The sequence below is a fragment of the Pezoporus flaviventris genome, unplaced genomic scaffold, assembly GCF_033815535.1.
Source record: "Pezoporus flaviventris isolate CSIRO_AGI_PZ_B2104156 unplaced genomic scaffold, CSIRO_AGI_Pfla_v1 ptg000178l, whole genome shotgun sequence".
Lineage (NCBI taxonomy): Eukaryota > Metazoa > Chordata > Aves > Psittaciformes > Psittacidae > Pezoporus > Pezoporus flaviventris.
The window spans coordinates 363,304-370,000 of NW_026892726.1; positions in this window are offsets into that span (position 1 = coordinate 363,304).

A 6,697-nucleotide genomic window follows, 5' to 3' on the forward strand; every position below is an offset into this window, starting at 1 on the left:
TTTTCCATCATCGGTCTCAGGCACACAGACACAGACAGACACAGGAACAGGATCCCACAGACAAACTGTTACATTAATTGCAACAATGTATTCTAGTTCAGAGCTCCATTTTTAGGCCATTTTCCCTGATCTTCCAAAGTATACAATGTTTCTCCACTCTGCTGATTTTCCATCATCGGTCTCAGGCACACAGACACAGACAGACACAGGAACGGGATCCCGCAGACAAACTGTTACATTAATTGCAACAAGGTATTCCAGTCCGGTCCTTCTTTCCAGTGTGCCAAAATGCACCCGAAGGACTCTTTGTCAAGATCTCTTCACTCTGCTGATTTTCCATCCTCGGTCTCACACACGCAGACGCAGACAGACGCAGGAACGGGATCCCACAGACAAACTGTTACATTAATTGCAACAATGTATTCTAGTTCAGAGTTCCATTTTCCCTGATCTTCCAAAGTATACAATATTTCTCCACTCTGCTGATTTTCCATCCTCGGTCTCAGGCACACAGACGCAGACAGACGCAGGAACGGGATCCCACAGACAAACTGTTACATTAATTGCAACAATTTATTCTAGTTCAGAGCTCCATTTGTAGGCCATTTTCCCTGATCTTCCAAAGTATACAATGTTTCTTCACTCTGCTGATTTTCCATCCTCGGTCTCAGGCACACAGACACAGACAGACACAGGAACGGGATCCCACAGACAAACTGTTACATTAATTGCAACAATTTATTCTAGTTCAGAGCTCCATTTTTAGGCCATTTTCCCTGATCTTCCAAAGTATACAATGTTTCTCCACTCTGCTGATTTTCCATCATCGGTCTCAGGCACACAGACACAGACAGACACAGGAACGGGATCCCGCAGACAAACTGTTACATTAATTGCAACAAGGTATTTTAGTCCGGTCCTTCTTTCCAGTGCGCCAAAATGCACCCGAAGGACTCTTTGTCAAGATCTTTTCACTCTGCTGATTTTCCATCATCGGTCTCAGGCACACAGACACAGACAGACACAGGAACGGGATCCCAGAGACAAACTGTTACATTAATTGCAACAATTTATTCTAGTTCAGAGCTCCATTTGTAGGCCATTTTCCCTGATCTTCCAAAGTATACAATGTTTCTTCACTCTGCTGATTTTCCATCCTCGGTCTCAGGCACACAGACACAGACAGACGCAGGAACGGGATCCCGCAGACAAACTGCTACATTAATTGCAACAAGGTATTCCAGTCCGGTCCTTCTTTCCAGTGTGCCAAAATGCACCCGAAGGACTCTTTCTCAAGATCTCTTCACTCTGCTGATTTTCCATCCTCGGTCTCAGGCACACAGACACAGGAACAGGATCCCACAGACAAACTGTTACATTAATTGCAACAATGTATTCTAGTTCAGAGCTCCATTTTTAGGCCATTTTCCCTGATCTTCCAAAGTATACAATGTTTCTCCACTCTGCTGATTTTCCATCCTCGGTCTCAGGCACACAGACACAGACAGACACAGGAACGGGATCCCGCAGACAAACTGTTACATTAATTGCAACAAGGTATTCCAGTCCGGTCCTTCTTTCCAGTGTGCCAAAATGCACCCGAAGGACTCTTTCTCAAGATCTCTTCACTCTGCTGATTTTCCATCCTCGGTCTCAGGCACACAGACACAGGAACAGGATCCCACAGACAAACTGTTACATTAATTGCAACAATGTATTCTAGTTCAGAGCTCCATTTGTAGGCCATTTCCCCTGATCTTCCAAAGTATACAATGTTTCTACATTCTGCTGATTTTCCATCATCGGTCTCAGGCACACAGACACAGACAGACACAGGAACGGGATCCCGCAGGCAAACTGTTAAATTAATTGCAACAAGGTATTCTAGTCCGGTCCTTCTTTCCAGTGCGCCAAAATGCACCCGAAGGACTCTTTGTCAAGATCTTTTCACTCTGCTGATTTTCCATCCTCGGTCTCACACACGCAGACGCAGACAGACGCAGGAACGGGATCCTACAGACAAACTGTTACATTAATTGCAACAATTTATTCTAGTTCAGAGCTCCATTTGTAGGCCATTTTCCCTGATCTTCCAAAGTATACAATGTTTCTTCACTCTGCTGATTTTCCATCATCGGCCTCAGGCACACAGACACAGACAGACACAGGAACGGGATCCCGCAGACAAACTGTTACATTAATTGCAACAATGTATTCTAGTTCAGAGTTCCATTTTCCCTGATCTTCCAAAGTATACAATATTTCTCCACTCTGCTGATTTTCCATCCTCGGTCTCAGGCACACAGACGCAGACAGACGCAGGAACGGGATCCCACAGACAAACTGTTACATTAATTGCAACAATTTATTCTAGTTCAGAGCTCCATTTGTAGGCCATTTTCCCTGATCTTCCAAAGTATACAATGTTTCTTCACTCTGCTGATTTTCCATCCTCGGTCTCAGGCACACAGACACAGACAGACACAGGAACGGGATCCCGCAGACAAACTGCTACATTAATTGCAACAAGGTATTCCAGTCCGGTCCTTCTTTCCAGTGTGCCAAAATGCACCCGAAGGACTCTTTCTCAAGATCTCTTCACTCTGCTGATTTTCCATCATCGGTCTCAGGCACACAGACACAGACAGACACAGGAACGGGATCCCAGAGACAAACTGTTACATTAATTGCAACAATTTATTCTAGTTCAGAGCTCCATTTGTAGGCCATTTTCCCTGATCTTCCAAAGTATACAATGTTTCTTCACTCTGCTGATTTTCCATCCTCGGTCTCAGGCACACAGACACAGACAGACGCAGGAACGGGATCCCGCAGACAAACTGCTACATTAATTGCAACAAGGTATTCCAGTCCGGTCCTTCTTTCCAGTGTGCCAAAATGCACCCGAAGGACTCTTTCTCAAGATCTCTTCACTCTGCTGATTTTCCATCATCGGTCTCAGGCACACAGACACAGGAACAGGATCCCACAGACAAACTGTTACATTAATTGCAACAATGTATTCTAGTTCAGAGCTCCATTTGTAGGCCATTTTCCCTGATCTTCCAAAGTATACAATGTTTCTTCACTCTGCTGATTTTCCATCATCGGTCTCAGGCACACAGACACAGACAGACGCAGGAACGGGATCCCGCAGACAAACTGTTACATTAATTGCAACAAGGTATTCCAGTCCGGTCCTTCTTTCCAGTGTGCCAAAATGCACCCGAAGGACTCTTTCTCAAGATCTCTTCACTCTGCTGATTTTCCATCCTCGGTCTCACACACAGAGACACACGAACGGGATCCCACATTAAAATCCAAAACCTTTCCTACAAGACGCCCACTGCGTCTCCCAGGACGCAAACCACTCCGGGGACACACTTGCCAACAAAGTTTTCAAGCTGACAAGCAGGTATTCTTGATTGCGGCGCCGGGAGATACGGGCTCCTCGTAACGTGTGTCTCTCAATTGCCACGCAAGCCGTCCTTTTCTAGCCACTGGGCATACATACCTATTCACGAGGCTACGTATGGGTGACATAATTTTCCAGGAGGTTCCCCGCCTGCGTGCAGAATTGTGGTGGTGGTGGTGGTCTCTGAGGATCGTTTACTTCTTCCAACGATCTTCATCACTTCTTTCAGCCTTTGAAGCACGCGCAGTAGATGCTCACATCAGTTTAATTGGCTCGTTAGCACCAGAGAGAGACATAATAATCCTCCTATCCTCCTACTTATCAGGTAGTTGAACTGTAGCCCACCCTGGACACCTGCGGTTCCCAGATACTCCTTATCCCCGTGTCCTGTTCTTCTAAACTTTTACTTACAACTATGTCAACTGCAACGATTTCTCTTGTGAGAATTCTGTTCTCTAAGCTGTAGTCTATTTTTTTTCTCTCTGCGTCATGCACCTCAGTGATTTTCCGTTGCTGCTGTTACAAAGCCATCAAACTTAACATGACCTGAAACTGATTCTAAAGGTTTCTGTATTCCATCGTGGGATTTTGCGCCCCCTTGTCTCAGGACCGGGCGGGCAGAGGCGGCGGCCCAGGTCCCGGCGCTCGCCAGACTTTTTTGTTCCGTGGGGGCTTGGGGATTTCGTTGTTTCTTTGGTTTCGCGTGTCCGTCTGCCGACACACAGCCCACCACCCCCTCCCGCCGCGAAAAACACGTCTCTGGCTGGCGGGGGACGGGACGGGACGGGACGGGACGGGACGGGACGGACGGACACTGGCACTGCACCAGCTACTGAGAAAATAGGCTGCGACTGCTGAACCCAGGACGCGCTGAAATACAGCAGCCGAGGCACCCGGGGGTTCTGCAGATGCCGCGGCGCCCACCACCTCCTCCCCCCACCCCGCTCCGAGGCGCCTCCCCCAGCCTCCTCCCTCCGCAACGGGCTGGGAAGAGATTGCAAAGACGTTCTTCTGGTTGTGGTTTTGGGGAAATGTGTCTGAAACTTCGGAGAAGAGATGAAGATAGCGTGGTTGAGGGTAGAAGGGAGGATTATGTTGCTCTTGGTGACCATCCAAACAGGGTACCCCACTAGTGATGTTCTCGTGTGTGAGGACGGAGGCACGGACCCAGACTTAGAGTGCAAGCTGGATCATCGTTTATTGAACAGATGACACGATATTTATATGCTTCCAAGCAATTAGCCAAGCACTTCTGTGTTTGCCTTGCGATTACATCAGGTGAAAGGTCTACCAGATTTTCCTATCGACATCCTTTCCGGTTCCGCCGTCCTTGTTCCTTGCCAGTTCCAACATCTTCCAAATACCAGTCAGGGACAGGTCACTCTTAATTACCTACTCTAGTTCCCGTGGTCACTCTAATTGCCAGTCTTTGATACATTCCAACACCACCACCCCCACCCCCCCACACCCCCCCCACACCCCCCCAGTTTCTCTTGTTTAGGTAAGGAGGAGGATGTGCTGCAGAGCAGGGCTTGCCTCTGCAGCACGGGAGTGAGAGGACAAGGCAGGTCCCTCGTTCCGGGGCTGGCTGCAGGGTGTGAACGTGGGTGTGCAGCCAGGGGTGCCCAGCGGTGTCCTGGCGAGCAGGGTCCCTGCAGTCCAGGGGCCGTGTGCCGGGGCAGGGACTCCTCCACCTGCCAGGGTCGGTCAGCGCTCAGCCTGCCTGGGAGCTCCCCAAGGTGCTCGAGGAAGCTGAGGGGGAAGCAAAACCCCTGGCCGGCAAGGAAAAGCCGCCTTGCCTCTAGGACTACCGAGAGGGAGCAGAGTCGGGCAGAGAGCAGGAGCTCCCGGCAGGGACAGCTCCAAGAAACAGAGACACGGGCCACCCCGTCCCCACTACCGGGCCCTAGGCAAGCCCAAGCGAGAGACAGACGCCGGCCGCTAAGGCATCTCTGCGCCGGGACGTACCGAGACAGAAACGCAGTCGGTAACAGAAAGTGTCCGCGCTCAAGTAAATGCTCAGATTACCGCAGGGGCGGTGGCCGGGAGGACCGAACATCGCGTTCCCCTTACAAGCTCCCGCGCTCGAGCGTGGGATACACTGTAACACACTAGCCGACGCACCTGCGGGTCTGCCGATGCCGCGCTGCACCGCGCCGCGCCGCGCCGCCCCGCCCCGCCCGCTCTTCGCGGAGCAACCCCCCCCCCGCCCCCCGCCCCCGCCCCCCCGCCTCCTCCCCCCCTGTGAGATCTATAGGAACGGATCGTGTCAGCGACTTAGGAGTCCTCGTCATCGTTGCGCTTTGGGTGGAATCCGAAATCCTTGAAATCGTCGCCTCGTGTGTAGAACGTAGAAGAAGGATTAGATTTTCCTGTCAGTACAACGATGAAAAAGAAGAAACAAAGGAATAATCCTTCTTAATCAAAACGCTTTGTTACTTTAAGGGGTACTTCGTTTAACTACTTGAATGTCTAAAACGTTTTGCTAATTAAAGGGGTACTTTGTTTAAGCGCTTGAATGCCTTAAGGGGGTTAGGTAATCGAGAGATCCATCCTGTCACAGGATGAGGTGAAACTTGTGTATTAACTGTATAAGAAATGGAATTTAGGGGGACTAAGATGGTGGTTAAGCTTGTGATAGACATCCCCCGTTACTGCATTACCAAGGAATTCAATAACTCTTTTAAGAAGTTTCTTCACCCGAAGACAAGACCCCAGCAACAGGAGGAGAACAATGAAAAGGACCCACGTCGATATTCGGGTGAAGGAGACGACAGGATTGGCTGAAACCCAAGACCGAGGAGTATAAGAGACTGTACCCCCCAGAAATGTCGGTGTGCGTCTTGGGAGGAGCGGAGACCCCCCGGCGTACCCAGCGCTGCTTGCTTATTGCCTCTCGGTATTAATCAATTGTAATTAAAAATTAATTAAATCAGATCATGGTCAAGGCGAAATTTTTATAACACCACCCCCCCCCCCCCCAGCGGCGCATACATAACAGACGCAGAGAGAGAGAGAGAGCGAGCCCAGTGCACGCCCCTCCCCTCCTCCCCTCCCGCTCCCCCTCCCCCTCCCTTCGCGCTGCCGTTCCGGACCCGCCGCGCCTTGGGTGCGGCCCCAGTCCCCAGACAGCGGCACCGCCCAGGAGCAGGTGGGCGGAGGGAGGGGCAGCGTTCGGCAGCCTGACGCTCTGCGACTGCGCCCTCGCCCCCCCCCCGACCCCCCTCCGGCTCGCCAAGCGGGTCCCCGTCAGCGAAGAAAACACGGGCTGCTCCCGCCGGG